Genomic DNA, 16,079 nt, shown 5'->3' with positions numbered 1-16,079 from the left:
CTTACTATCAGTAACTTCTTTTTCATTACTGTTATTCAGCCTCCTAAACAAAAATAAATTTGCAATTTGCTGAGCTTCAAGTGTTTAATTACTTTTTTCAAAAACTTTTTTAAAAGTCTCTGTAATATAAATCTTGAAAATATCCCTCTGGAAAAAAAAGAAAAAAAGGTTCTGTTTTCATGTTAATTGCCTGCAGACAGCTTGTTGGACTAATGAGTAAAATAACCTAATAACTAATTGAAACTCCATTGAAATAAAGTCATTAAGAAAGTAGTATCATATCTAAGTAAATTAACTCCTTTTTCTGTCCTGAATTATCTAGCTGTTGTGCTTTGATCACAGCTGAATTGGATCATTAACTAACTAAAAGTGAAACCTATTGATAATTGCAAGCTCTTTTATAAAGTTTTTTTTCCTCTTTTCATGAGACATTTCAGTAAGGGGTCCTGGCTCTTTGAAAACTTTCTTCTGCAAATGTTTAAGTATATGGGAATGACAGAACTGATGAAACTCTATTCAGGAACAGATCCTTTAAACTGCAGCTAGTTAGGGAACTGTGCAGCAAAACAAGACTTCTGTTGTGAAATATTTTCTGTTACTTTTACTTCAAATGCCTTGCAAAACCACAACTATTTAAAAACAAAATAAAGCAAATCCTACTGTCTTCTTAACCGTTCTCGTGCTTGTTCTGTTGGAAATCTGGGCTTTTAAAGCTGTAGTCAGTCTTTTCAGAAGGAGATTGGGGTAACTCAGCTCCCCTGTGTCCCCTGTGTCCCAAGCTTCCTACCATGGTAATGCAATTGACTTGACCAAGAGCTGAGGTTCCCTGAACTTCTCAGGTTTCTGTCACAGGACTGATGATCTTGGGTGTGTCATAATGGGTCAGATATCAAGATATTCCCTAGGGAACTGGAAATCTCTGTATTTCCAGATCCCCTGTGTGGGAGCTCTTGTCTTGAAGCTTCAATTGCTGCTTTTTAAGATTTAGGGACAGAGAGGGAGCTGAGCACCTACAGATCTTGTGAGAGAAAAATAAAGGCTTCAAGGTGATTGAGACATCTGTGAACTGTGAATTTCAAATATATTAATGTCTCTATTTTACTTATTTCATACTTTCAGATTAGTAAAGTCCTTTTTTTAGGTATCTAATAATCTATAAATCAGTAAATCCAGAATTTAAAAATTCAGTCTAGCTTCCTAATTCTCAGCTTTTAATGGAGTACCATGCTTTTCAGATCATCTCTGGTAGTGATTCTATGTTTGGAGTAAGCTCCTGTAGACTGAAATGCTCAAAAGTCTGCATGCTAAGGTGAGATCTACCTAGGCCTCACAAAAGAAAATTATGCAAGAACAGATACTTCAGTCTACTTTTCTAGTCTACAGGGAGACATGTCCTTCCATGGAAGAGTTGTAGTTTGGATTCCTGTCTGAAAACTCTGTGCCTAAACAAGTGGTTTCTCATGGGAGGCTGAATCCTTTCATTGCTCTTAGGATAAAAAGTGCAGGGCATTAAGAACTTGAGCAGTATCTATCTCAACTTTGTTATTTTTGCTCAGGAAGAAGCTAATTGCTGGGTTTAAAGTACTGGAGTCTTTCTGTTGTGTGTGAAAACCGATGAGTTTTTTGCATGGGGTAGATATTATTTGGTCAGAGAACATGGTTCCATATTTGAGGTTACGGAAATTTCCATTTCAAAATAATTCAAAACTTTTAAAACTGAAATCCCATATTTTTAGTCAACTGGTCTGTTCATACCCTCCTAAGGTACAGGAAAAGAAGCACTCAAAGAAAGGAGGGAAAAGAATCCCGATGGAAGCCTTCTGACAGCACTGTGTTTCAGTCTCCCTCTTCATGAGGTATGAAACTTTGGGGTGCCCACACTTGGAGCTACCTTTGCAAACATATAAGCATGTCTTAGATGATCTGCAAGAATGTGGAAGCCTTAATTAAAACCTTCTTTTGCTAAAAAGCCTTGTGAATTTCCCACATTTCACTTTCTCTTCCCTGATAGCATAAATTCTGTAGTAAACCAAAGAGTAATTAATCTTCCAGCTTTGTCTCCGTAAAATTTGCTTTCTATCTGTACTCCAAATCTTCAGTGAGCACCTTGCCTATTTACAGGGAGTTGATACTGCAGTACGGTGACAGTTCTCTTTCTACATTTCATGATGGACATTGACTGGATTTAGAAAACATATTCTGATCCTGTACCACTAAAACTAATGCCAAAATAGTAAGCTACATGAAACAAGATATTATTGGATGTGTGGTACTGATGGATAAGACACCAATTGAATCTTTGGGTAAAATGAAAACATCCATTAATGACATACTTGGCTGCAGTCTATTCTCAAAATGAGTCAGAATCAGCACCTAAGTAGTAGTTGAAATTTGTGCTGGCCCACTGCCCAGAGGTGGATTCTGATTTATTTGTTAGTGCTGCTTAATTGGTAGGTCAGCAAATGAGGGGCTGGTTCCATTATAAATGCTGTCAAAATGCCAGAAACACATGACTTGACAATGAGGTATGGGGAAATTTAAGTCCTTTGAAATAAGCGCTTGTCCTGTGAAATTCCTTCCTTGTGCCAAAAAAAAAAAAAAAACCAAAAAAAACAACCAACCACAAACAAACCTCTGCATGATTTTTTTCTTGTTTGGTTGGTTTTTTTGGTTGTTTATTTCTCTTTAGAATTGCTTTGAAGCATTCCTTTAAAATATATAAATCTACATTATCACCTCTGTAAAAAATGCTAGGTTTAAATAGAGGTGTTAGAAAGTAGTAGAGAGTTAGGATTTAACATATGTCAGGAGTAATCCACACTTAGGAGAAGAAAAACGTAATAAGAAAACACTCTTGTATGCCCAGTAAGACTTCTTAGTATAAAATGCTTTACAAGAACAAACTACAACTTAAACTGCCACATATTTCTTCTGTAATTCCAAAATAATTTCCCACGGCAGCAATTTATGTTGATTGTTTAAAATGCAGCATGAATGATTATGGGGTGAAAAAGACTAACGAGACTTTATTGTTGCTCAGTTGGGACTTATGAGATTATGTATTTTGTGAAAGACTATTTAAAGGAAATTCTATTCAAGAAAATTGAAAAAAAAATTAATGCAGTAAAGCTCATTAATTTTAAATCTGAATTAGCTATTAATTCACATGGCTCTGCTTTCAAAGTTGTGAGAACGAAATATTGTTATCTTGTTAATAAAACTGTTGGAATGATAAAACATAAAGTTGAAATTTTTTTGGCAGGATATAATTATTTGTACTTCTATTTACTGCTGAGTAGCAGTTTCCACAGCAGAGAAACATAGTATAACTACAGGCACTTATTTTGTGCCTGCCATGTTTTCTTAAAAGTATTCCATGATTCTGGAAACCCAGAAAATACTTTTTCTGCCTATAAATACTCTTTGTGGTTATATTTTTATATTTATACTTGCCTCAGTTTAGGAATTGTAATTTTACTAATGGTGCGTAAAAACTTGAACAGTTAGCATTTTAAGAAGTTTCTTCCCACAAAAATGTGTTTCCCATAGATTTTTTTCAGCTAAGCTTCCTACTTTTTAACAACTTTTTCAGCAGTCTTTTTATCTCTTTTTTTAAATAAATTTATTTCCCGTAAAATGTTTGCTCTATTATTGTTGGGCTTCTCATAAGTGTGTCAAAACAAAGTTTAAAAAAAAGTCAATTCTTCAGGTATTTGTTGCAAATTTGCTTAATATTCTAAAGCATAGAGGCTTTTGCTTACTTAGTCATCTAATTCTATGAAATTGTTTTAATTTCCATTTGCAATCAAATCCAAGTGGAAATTCTTCTGCTACATGATGTACCATCATAAAAACTGAAAAAAACCCAGATTTTTTTCTTCTCATAACCAGTTGGGTGATTTTGGTAGAGAATATTATTTCTGATCAGAAACTGGAGGATGTAATAGAATATTATCACTTAGTAGCTGTTTTACCTGAAGCTGTTTTCAGTCCTGGTAGGTTGAAAGATAAACTTTAATTGGAGTATAAATAAATATTGGTTAAGAGAAAATGGAGGAGGAAAAAAAGGAACTGTTGCACTGAAAATATTACTGGCAAAAGAGAAGACACCTTGTTTCTCTGGTGTTTTTCTGGGTCACCCTTGTTGTGTCCTCACTGGAGTACAATAGTGATGATCTTTCAAGGAGTAGCAACAGTTGTTTGTAACAACTGGAAAGAAGTTTGGAAGTAAGTGTGGTTTTTTTTTTTAATATTAATTGTATGTTAAGAATGGCAAAAATATATTGTGGTGTAGTGGCCTTTCAAATAAACAATCTTGGTAACAGAATTGTGATTTAAAACCTCATCAAAATCACAGCTGCAAAAATGTTGGTGTTGACAAGAGGTCGCTACAGGGATTGAGAAAGAAAAACTTTGTGTTCAATGAAACATTTTCTTCAAATAAAATTTTGTACAAAAACCCAAGAGATGGGAGAGAAGAGTAATTTCAACACTACAGAATGTTCCCTTTTTTTTTTTTTTTACATCAAGTTACTTGAACAAGAAAATTTGGCTTTATTCTGTTATTCATTTTAAATGGAACCATTTTCCCTGTTTGTGCTATAAAATGACTATCCTGTAAAGACTGTTTAGAGGATATTTTGAATCACTAAAATCCTTTTCAATTTAGGAAGTCACTTTCTGCATCACAATCCCTTGCAAAACAGTTTTTGGTTTTTTTTGCTAATTATGTCTTTAATGAAAAAATACGTAGCCTAACTTTCTCACAGAAGAAGCAATTCTAGAATATAATATGGGAAAATTGTGTACAAATACAGATCTAAGAAAAACAGTTTTCAAAGCTTTTGGTGTATGTGAACAGCTCTTGAAGTGTTCGTGGAATCTTCTCTTCTGGCAATTTGCAATCACTCAGTATACTGCATTTGCCGCATAAGGCAATTTTAAACTTGAAGAGCATTGAGTGAGAGGCGAAAATGTAAAGTGTGTTCTGCATTTAAAAATAACTGGTATTGGTCAGATCTGAATGTTGTCTGGAAACAGAATTATTTAGCTCCAACAAAGATGGGCACAGCTAGTAGTGCTTGAATGTACTGTCTTCTGCTTAGGTCAGTTTTAGAGTGCTGTATTAAGTCACTACTAAAGATAGCACGAAACTTATTGAAAGGACACAAAATCCAGGTCTGTAGACACACAGTGGTAAACTATCTCCTACATTTTCTTAATCAAATTGATTGGAGGAATTTTCACTGGTTTCTGCAATTAAAATGATAAAAGCTATATGCAGCATCAGCTGCTGTAGCCAATTAAGTGTACCTCTAATTAATTAGAAGAATGTAACTTCCACTCTAAAGGAATTCTATCTCTTCTTTCTTATCTCTTTTTTGTTCTTTTGCTTTGTTTTCTTTCAGTCCTTTAATAAAAAGAGATCTGTTTTGAGATAGATCACTCCTAAAAGTTAGCTCATTGTCATTGAATGTTGGAACATTTTTGTAAGTCCATACTATTTACAGTTATCTGTTATTCTCATGAATTGTCTCTGAATGAGTTCTGACCAAAGGTGGGGGAACCTTTTTTGACAGAGATGCTCTCTTAGTGCTCTGCTTTTATGGGTCAGTTTGAAATAGGATAACCCAGTTCCTGGTCCCATTTCATGGGATAACAAAGCTTGATGAGAGAAGGCTTCAGTTTCCTGATTTGACTTGGGGTTCCCAACTAATATCAACTAATTTCACACTCCTATTGTCTTGGAAGTTGAGTCATAGTAACTTTCCAAAGAGAAGAAATCACTGGATAAGATTACTGGATTTTGTAGGGTTGGTTTTTAACCCCTTCTGAAATCTGTTGTCTCAGGGGCACTACTACTGCTGCTGCTGGGATCAGCTTTGGCCAGCAGCAGGTCCTTCTTGGAGCTGTCTGGCATTTGTTCCTTGGGACACAGAGATGGTAGCTTCTAGCATCTTCCAGAGAAATCATTCCTGTAACCACCCTGTTACTAAAACCTTGCCACACAAACCCAATATGGTGCTAAAGCAGGTAGAAAGTCATGATGCAATTAACCTCCCTGTCTGAGGAAGTAGAGATTCATATCTCTTGTTTTTCAGTAGAGAATATTAGCTGGCAATTATAGGTCGTTTCAGTAAGAGAAATATATATTTTTTTGGTCAGTCTTTCTATGTGCAGCAAATAATTCATTTATGATGCAAAAAAAAGGAGCAGATTCATAAAAGGAGAGCTAGTACAACTTGTTAGAATAGCAATTGGCTGTAGGCAGGGAGTCCTGAATTTCAGATATTGCTTTAAGAATCTTGTATTCTATTCAGTTATTGTTTAATTTAAAATGCATGAGTAAAAGCCTTTAAAAATGCAAATCTTACTGACTTACATGCCGTTTCCCTCAAAGAATTTTGGGTTTTAACTTGACCATTAACCTTTTGGTGAATGTGGTTTGGCTTTAAAAACAAAACATAGGACACACAAGGAAGTAATGTTACTTCATCGCTCACCTCGCATGTGTAGTAATCTGTAGAAACTGGAAGCTCTACTGATGTCATTTATGCTGTACAAAGCAGGTGAGATAAGCATTCAAATGGGAGAAGGAATCCACCTTTCATATTTGATGTCAGTGCCAGCAGAAAGCAGGAGCCCTGTTGTGTCTGTTTCACAGACATGCTGGAACAGTGGGAAGTCACCTGGTTGCTATTCTGCACTGTGGACACTGTGGTTTAGGTCATGCAACTGTAAGGAAGTCTCTTGTCTCATTCCTTAGGCTTTTCTGAATCTCTTGAGTAACTTCCTATGTCTGACCATGGAATAAAGTCAGACATGACTTTCCTGGTGTGCAAGGATTGTGGGAACTTTCTGATACATTCCTTGGTGTGCTGTACTCATCTAATTCTTACATGGGATGCTTGTCATGTTTAAAGGTACCACTTGATCGCTTCATGGATTGGGAAGGCAGTTTTGCTGAAAGGAGGGTCTTTGTCTAACATCACTTTTGCTTTTATGATATTAGTATAAACATATAAGATACTTGTCCTTTCAGGAACGTGCCTAAAAATAGTAAAATTTTGCTGTCACATATTTACCTGAGTGTCAGAGGTTTCAACACTACCTTCCATTCAGCAAAGAAGAAGAGGATCAATGCATGCTTATGTGATATTTTTTTAAAGCCTGTTTCTAAAGAAACTGTGTTAGAATAAAACAAAATAAGGTCAAGAAGAAAAAAAAGTTACAGTATGTGTTATAATAATTATGTGGGTAAAAGCTGCAAGAAAGTACTCCTGTAAGCAATGGTTCTAACATTGGGATATAGAAGTAGAAAACTTTCTTCCACAAGACATTGCTGTAAAAGGTAATGCATCCATCAGGTGTCTGAGGAAGGGTGGAAATAGATCCATGTCTTTGTCAAAGTATTTGGAATATTTTGATTAACTAAAGGTTAGAAAACCAAGAAAAAAAAATAACCCAGACATTAAGCTAAATAGTTTGTTACTATTGTTAGTAGCCAGTTAACTTTGGTTTTATCACAAATTTTATATAAATGATTCTTTATCCAGGTGGCTATGTAGGTATTTAATTCTTACAAGTGTACATCCATCCATCCTAAATGCTCACTGGTAGTTTTCCACTCAAACTGTGTAGATGGTGTTTAAATTTACATAGTTCCAGATGAGATAGGAAACTGTCAGATTTCTTGAAAACAACAGACCCTTACAATGTATAGCATGAGTGGCACAGTTTTCTATGTAGATATTGTCCTTCTGATGCTGCTTCAAGTGTTACCTCCACAGATATGCTATGTTTAAAATCTGTGGCTAGGTTGTGTGTATTTTAAGTGAAAATGTTTTCCATTATGGACATTTCAGTACCTACCGTGGTGCCTGTGCAACTGCTTTGTCAATATATTTTCAGATAAAATCACCCATTATACACTAACAAAAATGTGTTGCTCTCCATTGGGAGAGGCCCTTGGGAACATTCAGGCTGAACAACTTCACATAATTTCATGGTTTTCCCCTTCATGGGGAACTGGTAGATACTAATAGCATATATTTGTGTAAGTACTTAATTGTTGGGCTTTTTTTAGCTGTCATTTAGGAATCTGAATATGATTATTAAATTCTGTTATAAGTTCCATACTAATTAAAACTTTCTAAGCAAAAGAATATGTTCCTAAATACTTTGGCTTTGGGAAAAAAAATTAAATGAAAACAAGTGAATGATTATATGATGTAATGATTTTATTATTTGCCTATTCTGATGAGAAAAAAATACCCTAAAAGTAGTTTTGTGATACTACAGTAACCTTTAGGTATTGTAATGTCTTTTACACATTGCACTAAGTGTGCAAGGCTAATTAACATTATCATCCGTGTAATAATTTCAAATTAGACACATCATTATGTTTAGTTATTACAGAAGATTTTTGTTAATCTCTGATGGTTATTAAAGACTAGTTTATGAAACAGCAATCACAGTTGTTTGGCATATTAGTAGCACTTTGTTTTAATAGCATTGATTGTAATGAACTCATTTGGGATTCCTGTAGAACTAACATTTATTTCCATAAAGCATTTCACAGTAATTGAACATTAGTTCAGTTATGAATGCTGGGTTGCTGCCAGAATATTTATTTCTTTCTATTTTTCTTCTGATTCCTCACTGTGGATTTCGTAAACCTATCTTTCTGCTTTGTTGCCAATTAGATTATTAAATCTAAGGCTGGATTCTTATCTAGCATTATTTTGACCTCAGTGGAAGTATCCTGATTAACACTGGTTGATGAACTGGATGTTAGTTTTTGGTGTATTTTCGTAAATCATGGACTTTTTAATCCAAGAGTCTTATGTGACTAATTTAGCTTTTTATATTACTTTTGTCGACATGCAATTGAAGCAGCCTTCTATATACAAATCAAAAAAAGCAAAAATATGTTTATGTGCTGTCTAGGGGTTGTGTTTCATGTTCTATTTGATTTTACTGAAAATATCCCAAGTAAGAGGATCTGAAACCATTCCTAAGACTTCTTTCACAATTAAATCACCTTTCATGATGGGAATTATTTCAGTAATAGCATTAATGTTCTACAGTAATTTATTAAACAGTTATTGACACCTCCTTTGTCCCTTTGCTTAGAAGAAAAATGGGTTATTCAGAAGAAAAGTATAAACACAGTCAAACTTGGATTCAACAGTAAGATGGAAATATAGTCCAAGTTCAAAGTGTGAGGAGGAACCTATACATTGTTTGATAGACAAATTTTTCACAGGCTGCACAGGATATTTATGACATCGGATAATATCTCTTGCAAATAGCTTTCAGGGCATTTCAAACATTTTTTAAGAATGTTTTATACAACTGTGATAAAAACACACAGATTGAAACATGGATGCCATTTTAACAACACTGGTTATTTTAAGTGTAAATTATCTTCTTGCATCTATGTCATACAGTAAGTGGATAGTTGACTGTTACATAGAGGGCATTAAAAAGGATGTTTTGTTCTGTCAAAGCAGTTATTCAGAGTTATGTTTGGAGTTTCTTGAAAAAAGACTCCTCATTCCTCGAGTATAAAATTAAGTAGAGCTTTCATGATGGATTATACAGTAGCAATTTCTCTAGAAATTAAGTGTCTATTTCCCATTTCTAAAAAAAGAAAAATACCCCAAAAAACAAACGAGAGAGCGAAGAAAGCATTGAATATCTGCATAAACTATGAAAATACCCTAGCAATGGAATTAAAATACAGGAAGTCAATGTAATACTCTGATATGAGAAAAGACTTGCAATTTACCACATGTAGTGAATTCCAAATATTTTCAGTTTTCGAAATGAGTATTTAGCAAACATGAAGTCACTAGAATGAGACTTGATAAATTGCAGGTTTGCACTATCTGTCTGTGTAAAACCAAATTCCATGGTACATCCGCCACAAAATAAAAATATTAGATGTTATTTTAAATGTGCTGTGAGTCTATCTTAAATTTCACAAAAAAACTTGAACCAATCAGTTGTGATAGATTGTCCAGATGAACCAGGGAAAGCCTTGGTTTACTGAAGCTTCCAATTAGAGAAGCAGAAAGCTTAGTTTGGTTTTAGGTATCAGCTGCCTCTCATAAAAATAAATTTCATCTCATATGGCCTTTACTTGCAAAATAGCAACATTAAACACTTTATATTGTTGTTGATTTTTTTTTCCCTTTCTTAAGCTAATAATGAGAGATTTGAACAATTGGATTAATCCAATCTTGGACTAAAATAAGCTGCAATCTTTTGATTCTGTGGCTTCATAAAAATCTGGTGGTTGTTGTTACCCTGTCCTTCAGTAAATAGAGTAATAAAATTTTTCAATCAAAAAGGGAAAAAATCCAACTTTCTCTTCAAAATGCAATTATGATTTGAGCCCTGAGGAGGGTTTTTATGGGTTTTTTTCCCTTGGATTTTCTTTTTTTCTCCTACCACTGTAAATAACTGTAAAAATCTTGTCAAATACTGTATATAACTGTAAAACTCAAATAAGAGAAACAGTAATGGAAGTAAAATTTTGGACAGGTCAATAGACTTGAACAAACACTGTGCTCAAAACTTGTGTAATACAGTCATTACTGAAATCTTGAAATGGCCAGCAAGAAAAGGCATTTACCAGCACTGAACAGTTTTTTGACTGACTGAATTAAAAGAAGGTAATACATGGAGGTTAGAAAGCAAGAGTTTATTGCCTCAAGTTAAATTTCCAAAACCAAAATCCATGTAAAAGCTAATTTGTTATAGTTAGTGCATCTATCTCTTTCCTAAACTTGTGGTGTTTATAGCCTTGGAGGTTTTCCTTTCCTTTCATTGCTACCATGTGATAGTTTGCCAGCTCATTAATTAGTATTTCAGTTTGGGGTAACTGGTTTTTTGAAGCATTATCTCCTGGCAGGTGTTGATTTATGCTGAGCATATAAACTAGAAGATATTTTTTGGAGAATGTCAGACTGGTAGCTCACCTACTGCTCCTCCTTAATAGAGCTGTGAGGGTCCAAATCCACTGTTCCTTTGGGCAGCCTTGAACTGTGTGTTTGGGATGCTTGGTCCAGAAGACACATAGTCTAAATCCTAACTCTGAAACTTTCAAGGCAGAGTTGGCAATGGAGCGTGTTCAGCACCATCTTCTTTGATCTACTTTGATCTACTGATCTCCTGTTCTGCTGAATTGTTAATGTCAGCCCAGCCTTTGTTAATAAAAAGGTTGAAAATAGAATGGCAAAAGTGATTAGTACTACTGGAGCAAAAAGCTTGCAGAGCCTTTTATTAAGATTGAATACTAGAACCATACTGAGTACTAATGGGAGGGGACAACTCACAAATAACTGAATACAAAACTTAGAGGGTAGAAGAAAATTTTTCCAGGCAAAAAAGAGAATAGGTCGTGGTTATGATCTGGTTATTAAAATTTTTAGAGCGATGTCTTTGCCTGAATTAAGGCACAAATGAGACCATACACCAAGTTAATAGCAAAGATTCTATGTAACAGGAAATGAGAGTAAGACAGGTGGCTGCAGGGGAGTGAAAAAAAGGGATAGAGATACATTAAGAATAAAAAACCACCACTCTGTGGATGCCAACAGCATCCTGTCGATGCTCTCCATCAGATCTTGGTGCTGAGGGTCCCCTGCAAACATGGAGCTCAGTGGGTTGGTGCACACCTGGGCTGGGTGGGAATGCCCAGGTACCTTCCCTGGAGGGAGCAAGTTTGGCACAGTCTCTTGCAGCAGCCTCTGGATCTGTTGCATCCCTTTGCATCAGGAGCAGTGCTCTGCTGAAGGCCTCAGCCATGAGTCTGGGCAGCGCTCTGGGGCTGTTTGATGGGTTATGGCACCTCCTCAGCTGCCCCTCACGGGAATGTCCCGTGGATGTGGCCTTCCTGGGGTGGGGCTTTTCCAGCTGAGCCAGTTTGTGTGAGGGAGGATGGGCGTTCAGTGCCTGTGACCAGAGGTTACAGCGCACCCCCAGAGCTCTCCTCCTCCCTTCCTGCTTGCGGGGCCGTGTGTGCAAACGTGGCCTCAGCAGATGAGCCTGTGGGCTACGGCCTCCCCCAGCCCGAGCCTGGCCCCCGCTGATTTTCAGGACAGCTGCTGGTTTGGCTTTCTTGTGGGTACATTCTCCTGCCTTAGTCTTGTTTCCTTGTCCCTAGACCAGAGGTGATTGAACAACAGTGTCACCTTTATTGTATCTCACGTTCTGTTAGGCAGCTCAAGTCCCAGCCCAAAGCTGCAGTCAGGTGAAGGAGGGGTGAGCTTGGGTGGTCTCAGCCTCTTTATACAGTTTAGCCATAATGGGCAAAAACTCTTACATAAAATTTTTAAACTGTTACCCATAACATTTCAGTCTTTTATGGTCTTTTAATATGGATATGAAGGAAATCTGCATTTAGCTAGTATGTGTAACAAATTTCCTATAGCAATCTGGGTAGCCTGGTTGAGACAGTAAGCATAAAATATAGTAAGTATGAAGCAAATCTTTACTCTCATAAGACAAGATGTGGTTTGTCATATTTTTGTGTAGTCTCATAAAGAAGAAAAATGTCTGACTGACAGAACTGATGCAGTGCGAAGACTTGATGTGTCTTCAAATTAGTTACACTGGTTTAATCTGACCACAGTTCTCAGCTCTTTAATACCAAGTTCTCAGAAAAAATTAAAATGTTTTAAATGTTTAGGATCATAAAGCTCCTTTGCTTTAAAGATGACAACATAAAAAGCAATTAGAGGACTGTCAAATGAATATATGTCTTCTAAAGCTCTGATACACTTAAAAGAATTAATTGCAAAGAAAACTTCCATGCTGAATATAATTATTAGCAATATGCAAATCACAGAGAAATTCAGGCAAAGGTCTACAGAGACCAGCTGTTTGCCAAATTACTTACAAATGTAGCCCCTGATGGTTTAATATGGTATGTGACTGTTTTCCTGAAGCTAATGCTGATAGTGGACATCATGAAAAGGGCAATGGGAAATGCTAATGTTTGCTTGCTTCAGCCATTCCACACGCAGCAGCATCTAAGAGCCTCTTAAAGATGAGACACTATTTCTACCAACAGTTAGGTAACTAGGGTTTACAAAAACATTAAGAATTTTATTTTTAATTTCTTATCTGCCTATGCCTTCCCTAAATAAATACAAAATGAAAGAAATTCTCCATATCAAAAAACAGAACTGAAGTTTAGAACCTTTCTGATGCAGTTGGACAGTGTTATAGTATTCAAACATTTCAGCACTAAGGTGGGACCCAAATGTTCCATTGCTTTGAGTAAAAAGGTAAATACAAAATAGAATGTATTTTGGTGATCAGGGTCAGTGGGCACTTAAAGCAGTGAGTTTTGATGTGGAGAGCTCTGCTGAGAACTATTTATCTAGAGATCCTGTGATAATTCTCTATAAACTGATGTCTACTAAACTATAGTATACAAGGAAATAAAGCTTATTTTTGAGGTATTTTATACTGATATGCCCCCAAAATGGCTTACTCACCTTCTTTCAAGCCCAGAGAGGTCTATAACCATGGTGTTTTATTCCATTTTAGAAACTTTAGTCTCTAAAACTGTAGCTGATCCCACAATACAAACAGTGAAAAAATACTTGCTATTACCTGGTATGTTGTTGTTTAAAGTAAACATTTTGCAAATGTAGGAATAGTTCTTCTCAATGTAAGTCTTGCTCTATGTTCTTTAAACAAAGTGTACAACTGAGTTTCTGTGATTGCAGGAAGAGTAATTTACTCCCCTTGTTCCTTGAAATAAATAAGCTTATGTCAATGATAAGACAATAAAGGTTATATGTAGAAATAGCTGACTCATACCTTTTAAATGATAAACAAATGTTCATTTTTCTTTTATTAATTTTGCAGTTAGAAGGGAGGTAGGACCCAGTTTTCAAATGGAAAATTTAACCAGATAGATGTAGAGACTTCATTTTGGTGCAGATGTTCTTAGGCATACTAGCTCCTACACACAATGCAGAGCTCTTTCCAGTAACCTGTCATGAGCTGACAATTCTTCTGTAAAACTGACAAATTGTCTTCTGCTTCCCAGTGAGATTTCCCAGAGGAAGGAAATAAGGGAATACTTGAATTTTTGCCTGTGTTTCTGAGGTATAAGTTGAAATCAAAAGCGAAAATTTTGCTAGCTAAATTAGGTCTGTTTTATTCTCTTCTGGTATATTTAACTCTGCATCAGTGAAGAAGTAGCATTAAAATTTATAATTTCTCATCAGTCATTAAAGCAAAAGATTAAAAATATGGGTCACTTGTTATCTTAATTAATACCTACTTGGTGTTTTCCAAATGAAGTGTCAAGAAGTAAAGGGCACATTTGTGTTCCATTAATGCATTTGCAATATTTCTCCCATAACGCTTCCTAATCCCCCTTAGAAATTCTGTGTTCATTTAGGGAAGAAATAATTTTCCCTAATACTTATTCAAAGTGATTTTTTTTTTTTTTTGCATATTGTACTGATTTAGGGTTCTATTCTGTATCCTTTCTGAAGTCTAAACATTCTCAGTTTATATAAAATAGGTCACACTACATATGAGAAAGGAAAGTGTATTTTACTTTCTGAATAAACTTAACCTGGTCAAATATATTCTGCAGGTTGAACTGTATTTTTTAATAAGAATTATCACTGTTAACCAAATTGAATAACATGTCTGTCTAGAGAATGTTTCATATAATTAATAGAACAAGAGCCATCATTTAATGAACAAATCATAGTTCAGCATAACTATTGCTCAGTGCTGTTCTTTGCAACATAAAAATACATTACTGACATGACTATTTGTAATATGTCTTAGTGATTTAATAGCATTTTTAGCTCTTTGGTTGCTTTTCTTTGGAACAAGTAAAAATTGCATGCTTTTGTAAGTGTATAACTATGGTACGAATTTATCATATTGAGCTTCTCTGCTTAGATTCTTTGGTGGACTACAATCAACAGCATGATAAAGCAGAAATATTTTCGATGAGTAATAATTGGATATAAACAGAAAAAATATCAGATAGCCTCTGCTTTTGCATCTCTTGAAGGAAAAAAAATCTTCATTGAAAATGATGGTCTTACATACGGGTACATGAGACGCCTGTGTGAAAATCACTATGCCTTTATGCCTTTAATCCCTTTTGTCCTCATTAGATCAAGAATTCCTGTTCCTGTATTCACAATACTACTATTTTTGCACCTCTTTCTCTCTCCTAATATTCCTTCAAACCTGAAATCATGTTTTTGAAATCAGCTGTTAGGCACTTAGACTGAACATATCAAGTACAGCCCTAAAGTATACTTTATTTTAAAGCCTATGTGTGTTGTCCCATATCATCATGTCCCATTCCACCCTCTCCTCCTCCACCCTGATATTGCTGCATTAATCAGTAATGAAAAGTGGTACTTAACTCAAGCTTATCAGCTTGTGTTTGACATGAATGGAAAGATAGACAATCATACTCCCAAAGAATGTCCCCATATTTAATTTTTTTTCAGAGGCACTTCCCCTTCACACTCCCGAAAAGGTGTACAACCTTTTAACTTTTAAGAAAAAGTCAGCAGTGGAAGACTGTGAGTCAGGATGGGCAGACTAAGTCAATGATAGAGATAACCAAGTAGTCAACCCTGGTGCAATTGAAGTAGAGCTTGATGATCTTAAAGATATGTACCAACCTAATGATTCTACAGTTTTGTAGTTTTTAAACAGTTATCTCCACACTATTGTTCAAGATTACATTCTGTACTTCAGTTACTTCTAATATCCACATGCAGGGCTGCAGTGCAGTTACCACAAAAATTTTATGGAAAGTGGGATGCTGAATTCTGACCTGTGGTGTGGTCAAAATAATTGGCATGGTGTAGAAAGCAAGGATTTATACCTGACCTGGTTATGTTGCAGTATTAGAAATCATTTTAATAAATCTGACTATCCTTATCTGTCATGAAATTTGACATGAGGATTCAGGAATAGAATGTTGTGCAATACTCTAATATTGTTCCATGTGACTTGGCTAGCTGTTACTTTGATTTATTTTAAAAAAATCGTTTTTCTTTTGAGAG

The sequence above is a fragment of the Vidua chalybeata genome, chromosome 4 (assembly GCF_026979565.1).
Source record: "Vidua chalybeata isolate OUT-0048 chromosome 4, bVidCha1 merged haplotype, whole genome shotgun sequence".
NCBI lineage: Eukaryota > Metazoa > Chordata > Aves > Passeriformes > Viduidae > Vidua > Vidua chalybeata.
Note: the sequence above shows the minus strand (reverse complement) of the source record.